Below are 16,326 nucleotides of genomic sequence, written 5' to 3' on the forward strand. Positions count from 1 at the left end.
TGGAGTTCCACCTTGTTGCAATGTCGATAATGAGGCGGTGGTTGGGAAAGTGGAGCAGTCGCTGCAGCTTCTGCATACGAATGGAGTGTACAGGCGACCAGCGGATGTGCGCGCACAGTCTTCGCACCTTCTGGAGCAGGGCTGTTAACTCCGGATAATTATTGAGGAAGCACTGTACCACCAGGATCAAGGTGTGAGCCAAGCAAGGTATGTGGCTGAGTTTTGAAAGGGCTATGCCTGCCTCAAGATGTACACTGCCCAACCATGACTCAGTTTGTCGCTTCAAGTACTCGGCCAGCACCTCGGCGGTGTGTCTGTCGCCCAAACACATCATCTGCAACACAGCCTGCTGACGCTTTCCACTAGCTGCTCGATAGGGGGACACCTCGTGTGCAACAGTGGCAGCTGCAGATGGACTCGTACGACTGTGCTCTGTGGACGAGCTTTCGCTTCTGGAGGAGGAGGGTCGAACGCCTACAGCCAACTGTTTCCTATACCGTGGGCTAGGCAGCACTGTCCCACCACCGCTGTCCCCTGTGGACCCTGCATCCACCACATTAACCCAGTGCGCAGTGATGGACACGTAATGGCCCTGGCCATGCCGACTGGACCATGCATCAGTTGTGAGGTGCACCTTTCCACTCACTGACTGCTTGAGTGCATGGACAATGCGGTCTTTCACATGATGGTGGAGGACTGGGATGGCTTTGCGAGGGAAGAAGTGGCGACTGGGTAGGTCATAGCGTGGTACTGCATAGGCCATGAGTTCGCGGAAAGCTGCGCTTTCCACCAACCGATAGGGCATCATCTCTAACGAGATTAATTTGGCAATGTGGGCATTCAAACCCAGTGTACGCGGATGAGAGACTGAGTACTTTCTTGACCTACTCAGAGTGTCTGGGAGGGTGAGCTGGACTTGAGAGCTGCATATGGTGGAAGTAGCGGTGGACAGGGCGGACTGAGAGAGGGTTGATGATGGTGGTGGAGTTGGTGTTCTTTCTGATGGCCTAGATTCAGTCTTTCGTTGATATAACAGTGGGATTCCCTGACTGCTGTGGCCTTGCAACGACACCTCAACATTTGCTGCTGTGCTAACCGGTGGGCTTACAGTGGGGGAAACAATGTATCGTTGCTGACTACCTTCTTTGTGATCAGTTGCACATGTGATACTTGAGGTTTGGTGTTGTGTCCACGCTTGCAAGTGCATGCTGGTTAAATGTCTAAGCATGCAACTGGTATTCAAATTTTTCAGATTTTTCCCTCGGCTGAAGGTCTTTGTGCACTTCTTACAGATAACCTTGGCCTGATCATGAGGATTTTGTTCAAAAAAGTGCCACACTGCACTCTTCCTACTTTGGCAGACATTTTGCGGCCTAGCGCGCTGTGATATTTTGACCCTCTGGACAATCTGTCCAGCAACTCTTTTGATTTTTGGAACCTGTCTTTGGAGTGCTCCGGGCCTGCCAGATAACAGCTGTTGCGATGTCGATGTCTGCTGTGGATGCTCCTCCTCCTCATCTGAGCTATTGGAAGCAGCACCCTCTTCCCCCAATGGATGCCAATCTGGGTCAACAACTGGGACATCCATCACCTCCTCTTCAATGTCATGTGAAACTTCCTCTGTGTCACCGTGTATAGTGGTATAGTGTGCGGGAAGGGGCACCTGAGTCTCATCAGGGTCAGAATCTGGCTCTTACACTGCGAGGACAATTTAGTGCTCTGAGTGAATGTACCAGCAGAATCATCTATCAGTGGCTGTGCATCAGTGCACTCCATGTCTGATTCATCTTGGCCTGGGTAATTCACCATTTCACTTGATAATCCAGGCATGGTATGTGAAAACAGCTCCATGGAGTAATCAGTAGTATGGCCTGCGTCATCCTTCAATCTTGGTTGGGGTGAAGGACACAAGGAAAGGTGTGGTTCATGAACATGAGCCTCCAATGACGACTCAGTGCTTTTATTTTTTGCAACTTCAGAAGAGGAGGCGATAGAGCTGGAGGCTGAGTCAGCAATGTAAGACAAAACTTTTTCCTGAAGCTCTGGCTTTAAAAGCGGTTTGCCAACTCCTAGAAAACTAAGCCTTCGAGGCCTTGTGGAGCCAGACGATGACGCAGGCTCAACACCTCCTGCATTCGGTCCTATTTTGCTTTTGCCACTACCATCAGATCCACCACGAACACCATCATTACCAGCTGCCAACCCCCGCCCAATTCCACGGCCTCTTCCACGAGCCTTCCTCATTTTTGGTAGAAATGTAGACAAAATCCAACAAACTATATAGTAATGTAAAACAAGGTACAAGGTGTCTATAGGACAGGGGAGATTTTGAATTTCTGCAGACACTTGTGGACACTGGACACTTTTGGATTGTGTGAGGCCCACTGAATATCACAGCGCTATGTCACAGGCTCAATGTCGCAGGTGTGAAAAATGTCACTAGAGGATAACGGAGATTTTGAATTTTAGCACACACTTGTGGACACTGGACACTTTTGGATTGTGTGAGGCCCACTGAATATCACAGCGCTATGTTACAGGCTCAATGTCGCAGGTGTGAAAAATGTCACTAGAGAATAACGGAGATTTTTAATTTCAGCACACACTTGTGGACACTGGACACTTTTGGATTGTGTGAGGCCCACTGAATATCACAGCGCTATGTCACAGGCAGAAATTGGCTAGTGTATGACAAACTACAAGGTGTATATAGAATTGGGCAGAATAGGAATCTCCCTAGAGTGTAGGTCTGTAAGAACGGAACAAGTCCTCGACTTATCCTTACAGAGCGACACACAGATAGCTTCACTGTGGCCGTGATAACAGCCGTTACACGGTACTGAGAGAGGAGTGTGCACGTACACGGCTGTCCGGTGTACGTAAAATTGTCAAGCTCCGTGTTTTTTAAGTATACGGACTGACACACGCTGTCTCTCTATAGTTTTGAATGTGATCAAACAGCAAATATATTTAACTGTTTGAAAACTAGACAAAACTAGAAGGTGCAGGTCTGTAAGAACGGAACATGTCCTCGACTTATCCTTACAGAGCGACACACAGATAGCTTCACTGTGGCCGTGATAACAGCCATTACACGGTACTGAGAGAGGAGTGTGCACGTACATGGCTGTCCAGTGTACGTAAAATTGTCAAGCTCCGTGTTTTTTAAGTATACGGACTGACACACGCTGTCTCTCTATAATTTTGAATGTGATTAAACAGCAAATATATTTAACTGTTTGAAAACTAGACAAAACTAGAAGGTGCGGGTCTGTAAGAACGGAACATGTCCTCGACTTATCCTTACAGAGCGACACACAGATAGCTTCACTGTGGCCATGATAACAGCCGTTACACGGTACTGAGAGAGGAGCGTGCACGTACATGGCTGTCCGGTGTACGTAAAATTGTCAAGCTCCGTGTTTTTTAAGTATACGGACTGACACACGCTGTCTCTCTATAGTTTTTAATGTGATTAAACAGCAAATATATTTAACTGTTTGAAAACTAGACAAAACTAGAAGGTGCAGGTCTGTAAGAACGGAACATGTCCTCGACTTATCCTTACAGAGCGACACACAGACAGCTTCACTGTGGCTGTGATAACAGCTGTTACACGGTACTGTGTGAGGAGTGTGCACCGCTGTATGGTGTGAAAAAATGCACGCTCAGTACCTCACCAGGACAAAAAAAAAATTGGGATTGCTTTTAAAAAAGCAGTTTGCAGAGCAGTGGGTAAACAGCAATGCAGCCGTCAGGAAGAAGGCAGCCTAACAACCAACACCGCTGATCCAGCAAAATATAGCCTCCACTTGCACTGCACACACAGTGACTGGTGTGTTGTACAGGCAAAATCGCCAGCAGCAGAAGCAGTTTTTGGTGTCTTCTTCCCTGCCTAACGCTTTCCCTACAGAATCAGCAGCAGCTCTCCCTATTCTGAGATCAGCATGAGTAACATGGCGGTCGGCGTGCACGCCCTTTTATACCCCCTGTGACGCCCACCAAAGCAAGCCAATCACTTGCATGCTCTTCTGAAAGATGGTGGTGACCCCTACCTATGTCATCACGTTGCCCACAGTGTCCATGGATAGAGTTGAGCGAAACGGGTCGAAAAATTTCAAAAGTCGCCGACTTTTGGCAAAGTCGGGTTTCATGAAACGAAACCCGACCCTAGGATGAGGTCGGCCACTAGGTCGGCGACTTACGCGCCAAAGTCGCGTTTCAAAAGTTTGTTTTGCGCTCTTTTTCAGCCAATCAGGATCCACGGACACTGTGGGCAACGTGATGACATAGGCAGGGGTCACCACCATCTTTCAGAAGGGAATGCAAGTGATTGGCTTGCTTTGGTGGGCGTCACAGGGGTTATAAAAGGGCGTGCACGCCGACCGCCATCTTACTTCTGCCGATCTTAGCATAGGGAGAGGTTGCTGATTCTGTAGGGAGAGCGTTAGGCAGGGAAGAAGAAAAAAAAACTGCTTCTGCTGCTAGCGATTTTGCCTGTACAACACACCAGTCACTGTGTGTGCAGTGCAAGGGGAGGCTATATTGTGGTGGATCAGCGGTGTTGGTTGTTAGGCTGCCTTCTAAGGCTTCCTGACAGCTGCATTGCTGTTTACCCACTGCTCTGCAAACTGCTTTTTTAAAAGCAATCCCAATTTTTTTTTTTGTCCTGCTGAGGTACTGAGCGTGCATTTTTTCACACCATACAGCGGTGTACGCTCCTCACACAGTACCGTGTAACGGCTGTTATCACAGCCACAGTGAAGCTATCTGTGTGTCACTGTGGAAGGATAAGTGGAGGACTTGTTCCATTCTTACAGACCTACACTCTAGGGAGATTCCTATTCTGCCCAATTCTACATACACCTTGTAGTTTGTGATACACTAGCCAATTTCTGCCTGTGACATAGCGCTCTGATATTCAGTGGGCCTCACACAATCCAAAAGTGTCCAGTGTCCACAAGTGTCTGCAGAAATTCAAAATCTCCCTTATCCTGTAGTCACTTTTTTCACACCTGTGCCATCGAGCCTGTGACATAGCGCTCTGATATTCAGTGGGCCTCACACAATCCAAAAGTGTCCAGTGTCCACAAGTGTCTGCAGAAATTCAAAATCTCCCTTATCCTGTAGTCACTTTTTTCACAACTGTGCCATCGAGCCTGTGACATAGCGCTCTGATATTCAGTGGGCCTCACACAATCCAAAAGTGTCCAGTGTCCACTAGTGTGTGCAGAAATTCAAAATCTCCCCTGTCCTATAGACACCTTGTACCTTGTTTTACATTACTATATAGTTTGTTGGATTTTGTCTACATTTCTACCAAAAATGAGGAAGGCTGGTGGAAGAGGCCATGGAATTGGGCGGGGGTTGGCAGCTGGTAATGATGGTGTTGGTGGTGGATCTGATGGTAGTGGCAAAAGCAAAATAGGACCGAATGCAGGAGGTGTTGAGCCTGCGTCATCGTCTGGCTCCACAAGGCCTCGAAGGCTTAGTTTTCTAGGAGTTGGCAAACCGCTTTTAAAGCCAGAGCTTCAGGAAAAAGTTTTGTCTTACATTGCTGACTCAGCCTCCAGCTCTATCGCCTCCTCTTCTGAAGTTGTAAAAAAATAAAAGCACTGAGTCGTCATTGGAGGCTCATGTTCATGAACCACACCTTTCCTTGTGTCCTTCACCCCAACCAAGATTGAAGGATGACGCAGGCCATACTACTGATTACTCCATGTTACTCCATGTTTTCACATACCATGCCTGGATTATCAAGTGAAATGGTGAATTACCCAGGCCAAGATGAATCTGACATGGAGTGCACTGATGCACAGCCGCTGATAGATGATTCTGCTGGTACATTCACTCAGAGCACTACATTGTCCTCGCAGTGTACAGAGCCAGATTCTGACCCTGATGAGACTCAGGTGCCCCTTCCCACACACTATACCACCATACACGGTGACACAGAGGAAGGTGCACATGACATTGAAGAGGAGGTGATGGATGACCCAGTTGTTGACCCAGATTGGCATCCATTGGGGGAAGAGGGTGCTGCTTCCAATAGCTCAGATGAGGAGCATCCACAGCAGACATCAACATTGCAACAGCTGTTATCTGGCAGGCCCGGAGCACTCCAAAGACAGGTTCCAAAAATCAAAAGAGTTGCTGGACAGCTTGTCCAGAGGGTCAAAACATCACAGCGTGCTAGGCCGCAAAATGTCTGCCAAAGTAGGAAGAGTGCAGTGTGGCACTTTTTTGAACAAAATCCTCATGATCAGGCCAAGGTTATCTGTAAGAAGTGCGCAAAGACCTTTAGCCGAGGGAAAAATCTGAAAAATTTGAATACCAGTTGCATGCTTAGACATTTAACCAGCATGCACTTGCAAGCGTGGACACAACACCAAACCTCAAGTGCCACATGTGCAACTGATCACAAAGAAGGTAGTCAGCAACGCTACATTGTTTCCCCCACTGTAAGCCCACCGGTTAGCACAGCAGCAAATGTTGAGGTGTCGTTGCAAGGCCACAGCAGTCAGGGAATCCCACTGTTATATCAACGAAATACTGAATCTAGGCCATCAGAAAGAACACCAACTCCATCACCATCATCAACCCTCTCTCAGTCCGCCCTGTCCACCGCTACTACCACCATATGCAGCTCTCAAGTCCAGCTCACCCTCCCAGACACTATGAGTAGGTCAAGAAAGTACTCAGTCTCTCATCCGCGTACACTGGGTTTGAAGGCCCACATTGCCAAACTAATCTCGTTTGAGATGATGCCCTATCGGTTTGTGGAAAGCGCAGCTTTCCGCGAACTCATGGCCTATGCAGTACCACGCTATGACCTACCCAGTCGCCACTTCTTCTCTCGCAAAGCCATCCCAGCCCTCCACCATCATGTAAAAGACCGAATTGTCCATGCACTCAAGCAGTCAGTGAGTCGAAAGGTGCACCTCACAACTGATGCATGGTCCAGTCGGCATGGCCAGGGCCATTACGTGTCCATCACTGCGCACTGGGTTAATGTGGTGGATGCAGGGTCCACAGGGGACAGAGGTGGTGGGACAGCGCTGCCTAGCCCACGGTATAGGAAAAAGTTGGCTGTAGGCGTTTGACCCTCCTCCTCCTCCTCCAGAAGCGAAAGTTCGTCCACAGAGCGCAGTCGTACGAGCACTCCATCTGCAGCTGCCACTGTTGCACACGAGGTGTCCCCCTATCGAGCAGCTAGTGGAAAGCGTCAGCAGGCTGTGTTGCAGATGATGTGTTTGGGCGACAGACACACCGCCGAGGTGCTGGCCGAGTACTTGAAGCGACAAACTGAGTCATGGCTGGGCAGTGTACATCTTGAGGCAGGCAAGGTAGATAGTGATAACGGCCGTAATTTTGTGGCAGCCATAGCCCTTTCAAAACTCAGCCACATACCTTGCTTGGCTCACACCTTGAACCTGGTGGTGCAGTGCTTCCTCAAAAATTATCCGGAGTTAACAGCCCTGCTCCAGAAGGTGCGAAGACTGTGCGCGCACATCCGCCGGTCGCCTGTACACTCCGTTCGTATGCAGAAGCTGCAGCGATTGCTCCACCTTCCCAACCACCGCCTCATTATCGACATTGCAACAAGGTCGAACTCCACCCTGCACATGGTGGAGCGGCTGTGCGAGCAGAGGCAGGCCATAATGCATTTGTGGGAGGATACACGGCCAGGCACTTTGAGAGCAGACATGGAGTTGACAGGTGTGCAGTGGTCGAAGCTGAAAGACCTCTGTAAAGTCCTTCAGTGTTTTGAGTAATGCACACGGCTGGTAAGCGCAGACGACGCCATCCTAAGCATGAGCATCCCACTTATGCGTCTGCTCATGCAAACTTTGACACACCTTAAGGAGCAGGCGTCTGCAGCCAATGTTGACGAGGAGGGAATCCTTGATGACATTCAGCCATTGTCTGCTCAGGGACCTCTCCTGGACGAGGTGGAGGAAGAAGAGGAGGAGGAGGATGATGATGGGGATGATTACTTAGGGGAGGAGGATGCATCTCGTGGGGCAAGTGAAAATGTTGGCGTGGCAAGGTCTGGTACAGGGTTTGTGCGTGACTGGAGGGATGTGGATTTGCCAGAAAGTGCTCCTCCAACCAGCACTCGCAGTGCATCATTGACACCGGGAACATTGGCCCAAATGTCAGATTATGCCTTGCGGATCCTAAAAAGGGACCCCCGCATTGCCAAAATGATGAACGATGACGACTACTGGTTGGCCAGCATCCTGGATCCACGCTATAAAGGGAAATTACAAAACATCATGCCACAGGAGAACCTTGACCTAATATTGGCTAATAAACAAGCAACTCTGGTAAATCGGTTGCTTGAGGCATTCCCAGCACACAGCAGTGGTGATGGTTCTCATACGAGCCGTACGGGCCGGGGGCAGCTTGGCAGAGGTGTTCATGGTGCACACAGCAGAAGTGGCGTTGGAGACAGGGGTTTCATGACAATGTTGTGGACTGATTTTTCAAGTACCGCTCACACAACTGGTAATACAGCATCGATGGAAAGTGACAGGAGACAGCAGTTGTCAGCTATGGTTACAAACTACTTTTCCTCCCATATTGATGTTCTCCCACACAGGTCATTCCCCTTTGACTATTGGGCCGCTAAACTGGACACCTGGCCTGAATTGGCACAATATGCCTTACAGGAGCTCGCTTGCCCAGCTGCAAGTGTCTTATTGGAAAGAGTCTTCAGTGCAGCAGGATCAATCCTGACAGAAAAAAGGACCCGTCTGTCAATCCAAAATGTGGATGATCTAACCTTCATTAAAATGAACCATGCATGGGTTTCCAAGGATTTTGTCCCACCTTCCCCTGATGACACATAGGGTGACAGAAAAATGGCTTGCTTTGGTCCACCTCTTCCTGGGACTTGACCTATTTCGCCTTTTGCATCAGCTGAATGTCCAACATCAACATATGCCACTTTCTAAAACTCCCTAACTGTGCTGCCTCCCCCCCCATGGCCGGGGTCACCACCTAGCGCACGACACCGTGCGAGTGCCGTTGCCCTGGACAGGTGGGTAGGCCGACTCTTGGGCGCGGGCACTGGCACAGGGTCCCTCATAGTGCAATCAAGTGTCTCTGACGGTGGTGGTGCACACCCGCCGTCAGACACACCGCCGTACTATGAGGGGCCCAGTGCCAGTACCGACGCCCACGAGTGGGCCCCCCTTGCTTGGGCAGGGCCCCAGCATTTGCAATCTTTACCTCTCCCTGCTCCTCCGCTGTGTAGTCTGGGCAGTCAAATCCATACTGTGCCTGACACCGTCTGAGCCTGCCTCCTGATGTATAGACATATATTTGGAATGTGTACGCTATCAATACATGTTATCCGGGGATACGGTACCCTTTCTCACCTTTGTGCAATGACGTGCAATCCATACTGGGCCTGACACCGTCTGAGCCTGCCTCCTGATGTATAGACATATATTTTGAATGTGTACGCTATCCATACATGTTATCCGGAGATACGGTACCCTTTCTCACCTTTGTGCAATCACGTGCAAGCCATACTGGGCCTAACACCGTTTGAGCCTGCCTCCTGATGTATAGACTTATATTTTGAATGTGTACGCTATCCATACATGTTATCCTGGGTTACGGTACCCTTTCTCACCTTTGTGCAATCACATGCAATTCATACTGGGCCTGACACCATCTGAGCCTGCCTCCTGATGTATAGACATATATTTTGATGTGTACGCTATCCATACATGTTATCTGGGGATACGGTACCCTTTCTCACCTTTGTGCAATCACGTGCAAGCCATACTGGGCCTAACACCGTCTGAGCCTGCCTCCTGATGTATAGACATATGTTTTGAATGTGTACGCTATCCATACATGTTATCCTGGGATACGGTACCCTTTCTCACCTTTGTGCAATCACGTGCAATCCATACTGGGCCTGACACCGTCTGAGCCTGCCTCCTGATGTATAGACATATATTTTGAATGTGTACGCTATCCATACATGTTATCCGGGGATACGGTACCCTTTCTCACCTTTGTGCAATCACGTGTAATCCATACTGGGCGTGAGAACGGCTGGCGAGCTGTTAAGCAAGCTACAGCACCTGTGGTTTGCACACATAAGTTTTTCATTTTTTCAGGAATGACGGTTAGGCCTAATTCCGGAACTGCGGTTAACCTGCACTTACTGGGAAATCATCGTTCGCGGGTAATAATTGTAATCAGTGATCCCCATCACTAACGTTGTTCAGCGGGTTATCTGCACCTGTAAGCGACAAACGCTGGCCTTTTCAGTGTAGCGCACATGCAGCCACGGACATGTAAGGGCATGACACACCAGTTATTGGCCAACCTCATGTGCCAGAGCCTCACGTGTCCCTCTAGTAAGCCGGACTCGGACCGCGGGGCATGACGGAGTCTCGTTCGTTAACGGAATTAAGCTTGCAATGTGTGCATCTGTTCTGTAGCTGGCATGGTTGAGGTTTCCCAGCTGGAGTCAAATTTAACCGTAGGCTCCACTCCTGGTGGTGCCCTTCTGGACATTCCTTTAAGGTTCAGCTTTGCAACCATACTGCCCACGTAAAACAAACACTTTGCCTTCATGAACGCTGTTTGGAGGGTCATGACTCGTGGGAATAACGCCGCCCAGTCAGTTAACCTGCTAGAGAGATCCTTCGTTGCTCCCAAGCATGACATCACACTCCCTAGGAGGAAGGTAATGCCACTGTGGCGACCGTACTCCTGGGGGCGACACAAGTGCACTGATGCCCAGCCACTGCTCGATGAATCTGCTGGTACATTGACCCAGACCACTACATTCCCCTCGCACGCTACACGGCCTGAATCTGACCCTGATGAAACTCAGGTTACCCTTCCCATATACTGTTCCATCTTACACAGTGACAAAGAGGAAGCTGCAGATGAAAGTGCAGGTTCGGCCCATCCGCCATCAGACACACCACCGTACTATCAGGGGCCCTGTGCCAGTGCCGTCGCCAACGAGTGGGCCCCCCCTGCTTGCTCAGGATCACAGCACTTGCAAGGTTGAAATACTGTGCAGTGAGATGGAAGATGGGGACGACGAGGAGTCCAGACTAGTACAGGGATTCCCTAGCGAGGACACTTATTTGATTGTTTTCAGTGTTGGGACAGCAATTTTTGGGGAGCACTATACTCTGGAGAATGATAGATGGGGCCCACCATACACTGGAACATTCCAGAGGTGGACATCAGACACTGGAGCAGCATTTACAGGGCCCATTATACAGGGGAAGAGTCTTGAGGAGATCATTTGCATATTCCCAGTGCCTTCTGGGATAAGTGAAGAGTCTCCGCGAGCTCAACGATCACTGGGTTTTGGCCATTGCAGCTGAAAAGAGGAAATCGGAAAGACCGCGCGCCTATCTGCGCGCGAATTTTGGTTCATCTTTCATCGTTTTTAAGAAATCTCAAGATGGAAGAGGCCAGGAGCCATTTGGTGAGCTGCATTTCTTGCTACATGTTCACAGATTTACCAGTGGAAAAGCCAAACTTCACATGCCACAAATGCAAGCTTGTGTCCCTGTTGGAGGAAAAGTTGCAAAATCTCGAAGAGAGGTTAGCTACGTTGAAGATCATTAAGGAAGGTGAAGAGTTCTTGGACAGAGCAGAATTATCTCTTCATGTTACAGAAAGAGAAGAAATTCGAAGTGCACCTGAAGAAACAGAGGAATGGAGACATGTGACCCAGAGAAGCAGGAGGATCAGGAGGCAGTCAGCACCCATACTGCTCAGAAACCAGTACCAGGCTGTCACGCAGGAAAACGATGAAGAAATACATCAGGATAAGACTTTTCCAACAAACAGCAACCTTGTACACCTTCAGAGTCCTCCTGGATGGAGAAAGAAAAATGTTGTGAAGAAGAAACGGAGAGTGGTGGTCATGGGGGATTCCCTGTTGAGAGGAACAGAGGCCGCTATCTGCAGACCGGATATAACTTCAAGAGAAATGTGCTGTCTTCCAGGTGCAAAAATTAAAGATGTGTCTGACAGGATATCAGGACTCTTCAGACCTACAGATGACTACCCATTCCTGCTACTACATGTGGGGACAAATGACACCGCAAGAAACGACCTGGAAACCATCTGCAGAGACTTTGAAGACTTAGGCAAGAAAGTGAAAGAACTGGGAGTGCAGGTGGTCTTCTCTTCCATCCTCCCAGTGGATGGCCATGGAGCAAGGAGGTGGAATAAGATTCTGCAGGTGAACAACTGGCTACGTCGATGGTGCCGTCAGCAACGATTTGGATTTCTGGATCACGGAGTGAACTACTTATACGATGGACTACTTGCTAGAGATGGGGTGCACCTTACGAAGACTGGAAAGCATGTATTTGGAAGTCGCCTTGCTACACTTGTAAGGAGAGCTTTAAACTAGAACAACATGGGAAGGGAAGCAAAAGACCAGAAAAAGCCATACACCTGACAAATGCTATTGAGAACTCTGCTATTAGAAGTGGAAAGGAAGAACAAAGACGAAAGAATCTAATTAATAAAAATATTGGAGAAAGAGAAACCAATCACAAACTAAAATGTTTCTATACTAATGCACAAAGCATGGGCAACAAACAAGGAGAATTGGAACTACTAACACAGGAAAAGAAATATGATGTCATTGGAATCACTGAAACTTGGTGGGACAATACACATGATTGGAATACAAGACTAGAAGGATACAACTTATTTGCAAGAAACAGACTTGATAAACGAGGAGGGGGTGTTGCATTGTATGTTAGAAACGCGTATATCTGCACAGAGATTGAAGCTTCAGAGACTGGGAGTTCTGTGGAAACTGTTTGGGTAAGAATACAAGGACAGAACAATGGAAAGGACACCATTGTAGGCATTTACTACAGGCCGCCTGTGCAAGCTGAAGATATGGATGAACTCTTTATGCATCAAATGGCCAAGTTCTCCAAAAAATATGACATAGTTGTCATGGGAGATTTCAACTATCCAGACATTTGTTGGGAATCTCTCTCAGGCAAAACTAACAGGTCAAGGAAATTCTTATCCTCTCTTGCTGACAACTTTATCTTCCAAAAGGTAAGGGAGAAAACAAGGGGAACTGCTACCTTGGATCTAATCCTTATAAACAGGGAGGAAATGGTTGAGGAGGTAAAAGTGGCTGGGACCCTAGGAGGTAGCGACCATGCTATTTTAGAATTTTGGATAACTAGAGGCGGAAGACCTGTGAAGACTCAGACGTCAAGGTTAGATTTCAGAAAGGCAGATTTTAAGGGATTCAGAAAGAGAATTGGAGGGATCCAATGGCTGGATATCCTTAAAGACAAAAATGTCCAGGAAGGATGGGAAATCTTGAAAAATGAAATTCTCAAAGCACAGTTGTTAACAATTCCGAAAAGAGGGAAGAATAGGAAGCATTTAAGGAAACCAGGATGGATGAACACAGAACTTAAGCACATGCTAAAAAGAAAGAAAAAAATGTTTATAAAATGGAAAGAGGGAGGCATATCTAAAGAAGAATATAATGCTGTCTGCAGAACCTGCAGGGCACAAATCAGATTATCTAAAGCTGAAAATGAATTGAGGCTTGCAAGAGATGTCAAAAGCAATAATAAAGGATTTTGGGGATATGTCAAAAGTAAAAGAAAAGTCAAAGATGCAATAGGATTTTTACAGGATGAAAATGATGAAATGGTAAGACAGGATGTTGAGAAGGCTGAACTTTTAAATTCCTATTTTGCATCTGTTTTCTCTCAGAAAGGAAATGTAACATCAACTGTTATTCACTGTTCTATTAAGGGAATAGAAGAATCCAGGATATCTATAAACAGAAAGATAGTGAGGAAACACTTAGCTAACCTAAATGAATTCAAGTCTCCAGGTCCAGATGAATTACACCCCAGAGTACTGAAGGAGATAGCAGAAGAAATTTTTGAACCCCTCTCCATAATCTTTGAAAATTCTTGGAGAACAGGAGAAGTGCCAGAAGACTGGAGAAGAGCAAATGTTGTTCCTATCTTCAAAAAGGGGAAGAAGGTGGACCCAGGCAACTATAGGCCGGTGAGTCTGACTTCTATACCAGGAAAGATCTTTGAACAAATTATTAAACAACATGTATGTCAATACCTGGATAAGAATGAAGTGATTAAACAGAGTCAGCATGGGTTTGTAACTAATAAGTCATGTCAGACTAACTTAATTTCCTTCTATGACGGTATCACTGATTGGGTGGATCAAGGAAATGCTGTAGATATAGTATATCTTGACTTCAGCAAAGCATTTGACAAAGTCTCTCATACATTCCTTATTGAAAAAATGACTAAGTATGGAATGGACAAGGCAACTGTTAGGTGGATTCATAACTGGCTTAGTGATCGGACCCAAAGAGTGGTCGTAAATGGCTGCACATCCAGTTGGAAGAATGTCTCAAGTGGGGTACCACAGGGCTCTGTCCTGGGCCCTGTATTGTTCAACATCTTTATCAACGATTTAGATGAAGGAATTGAGGGTAAACTGATTAAATTTGCTGATGACACAAAGCTAGGAGGGATAGCTAATACTAGAGAAGAGAGAGAGAGGATTCAAAAAGATTTAAATAAACTGGAGAAGTGGGCAGCAACTAACAGAATGGTTTTTAACAGGGAGAAATGCAAAGTACTACATCTGGGCAATAAAAATGAAAAAAGCATATACAGAATGGGAGGAATAGGGCTAAGTGACAGCACATATGAAAAAGACTTGGGTATACTAATAGATCACAGACTGAATATGAGTCAACAGTGTGATGCAGCAGCAAAAAAGGCAAATGCAATTCTAGGATGTATTAACAGAAGCATACAGTCTAGATCACGTGAAGTCATTATTTCCCTCTACTCCTCTTTGGTCAGACCTCATCTGGAATATTGTGTCCAGTTTTGGGCACCACATTTTAAAAAAGACATCAACAAACTGGAGCAAGTTCAGAAAAGAGCGACCAGAATGGTGACCGGTCTGCAAACCCTGTCTTATGAGGAAAGGTTGCAGGATTTGGGAATGTTTAGTTTGCAAAAGAGAAGACTGAGAGGAGACTTAATAGCTGTCTACAAATATCTAAAGGGCTGTCACATTGTAGAAGGATCAACTTTATTCTCATTTGCACAAGGAAAGACTAGAAGCAATGGGATGAAACTGAATGGGAGGAGACACAGATTAGATATTAGAAAAAACTTTTTGACAGTTAGAGTGATCAATGAGTGGAACAGGCTGCCACGAGAAGTGGTGAGTTCTCCTTCAATGGAAGTCTTCAAACAGAGGCTGGACAGACATCTGACTGGGATGATTTAGCGAATCCTGCTTTGAGCAGGGGGTTGGACCAGATGGCCCAGGAGGTTCCTTCCAACTCTACGATTCTATGATTCTATACACTAGAGCATTAGAAATGGGGCCCATTATGTTTGGAGCATTATTTGGGCCCATAAGACAGTGGAGCTTCATCCATGGGGACCAACATATACTGTAGCATTATGTGGAGCTCATCATATACTGTTTCAAACATTATATGGGACCAATGATTCTGTATGGAGAAATAGATGGGCCTCGTCATGAGATGTAAAAAGTGAAGTATTTTTCATTGTACTATACCGCTATTTCTCTGCCGTATCGGAGCATGATGAGTTGTGGTATGTGTTAAAGGGGCGCTCTTTCGCCCAGGGCACATGAAAACCTGGAGCCAGCCCTATCCCCCCACAACTTTAGCCAAATAACCCCCATTTTTCAGTGCGTAACTTGTATTATGAAGTTAATTAAGGTTGACAAGCTTAAGTAAGAAGAATTGATGCTTTTGGCATTCAAATGAGCACTGTAGGTGTGTTTCCTGTTCTCCTCTCACTGCCGACTTTTATTCCCCATTGTCTTACATTGGGTTTCGTGTTTTGGGACGACCCCGACTTTTCCCTATAATCGGACGATCTTGCTCGACCAGACTTTTGGAAAAGTCGGGTTTCACGAAACGAAACTCGACCCTAAAAAACCAAAAGTCGCTCAACTCTATCCATGGATCCTGATTGGCTTAAAAAGAGCGCAAAACAAACTTTTGAAACGCAACTTTGGCGCTTAAGTCGCCGACCTCGTGGCCGACCTCATCCTAGGGTCGGGTTTCATTTCATGAAACCCGACTTTGCCAAAAGTCGGCGACTTTTGAAATTTTTCGACCCGTTTCACTCAACTCTAGTGGAGAACAATGCCAGATGAGGTAATGGAATGCTCAGCTGTGATGGCTATATTCTTTACCATAGATACACAGTGGTAAGGAGTACAGCTAGGCCACCTGCGATTACTGCT

This window comes from Dendrobates tinctorius, unplaced genomic scaffold, assembly GCF_039654945.1.
Source record: "Dendrobates tinctorius isolate UK_male_01 unplaced genomic scaffold, ASM3965494v1 ptg000209l, whole genome shotgun sequence".
Classification (NCBI taxonomy): Eukaryota; Metazoa; Chordata; class Amphibia; order Anura; family Dendrobatidae; genus Dendrobates; species Dendrobates tinctorius.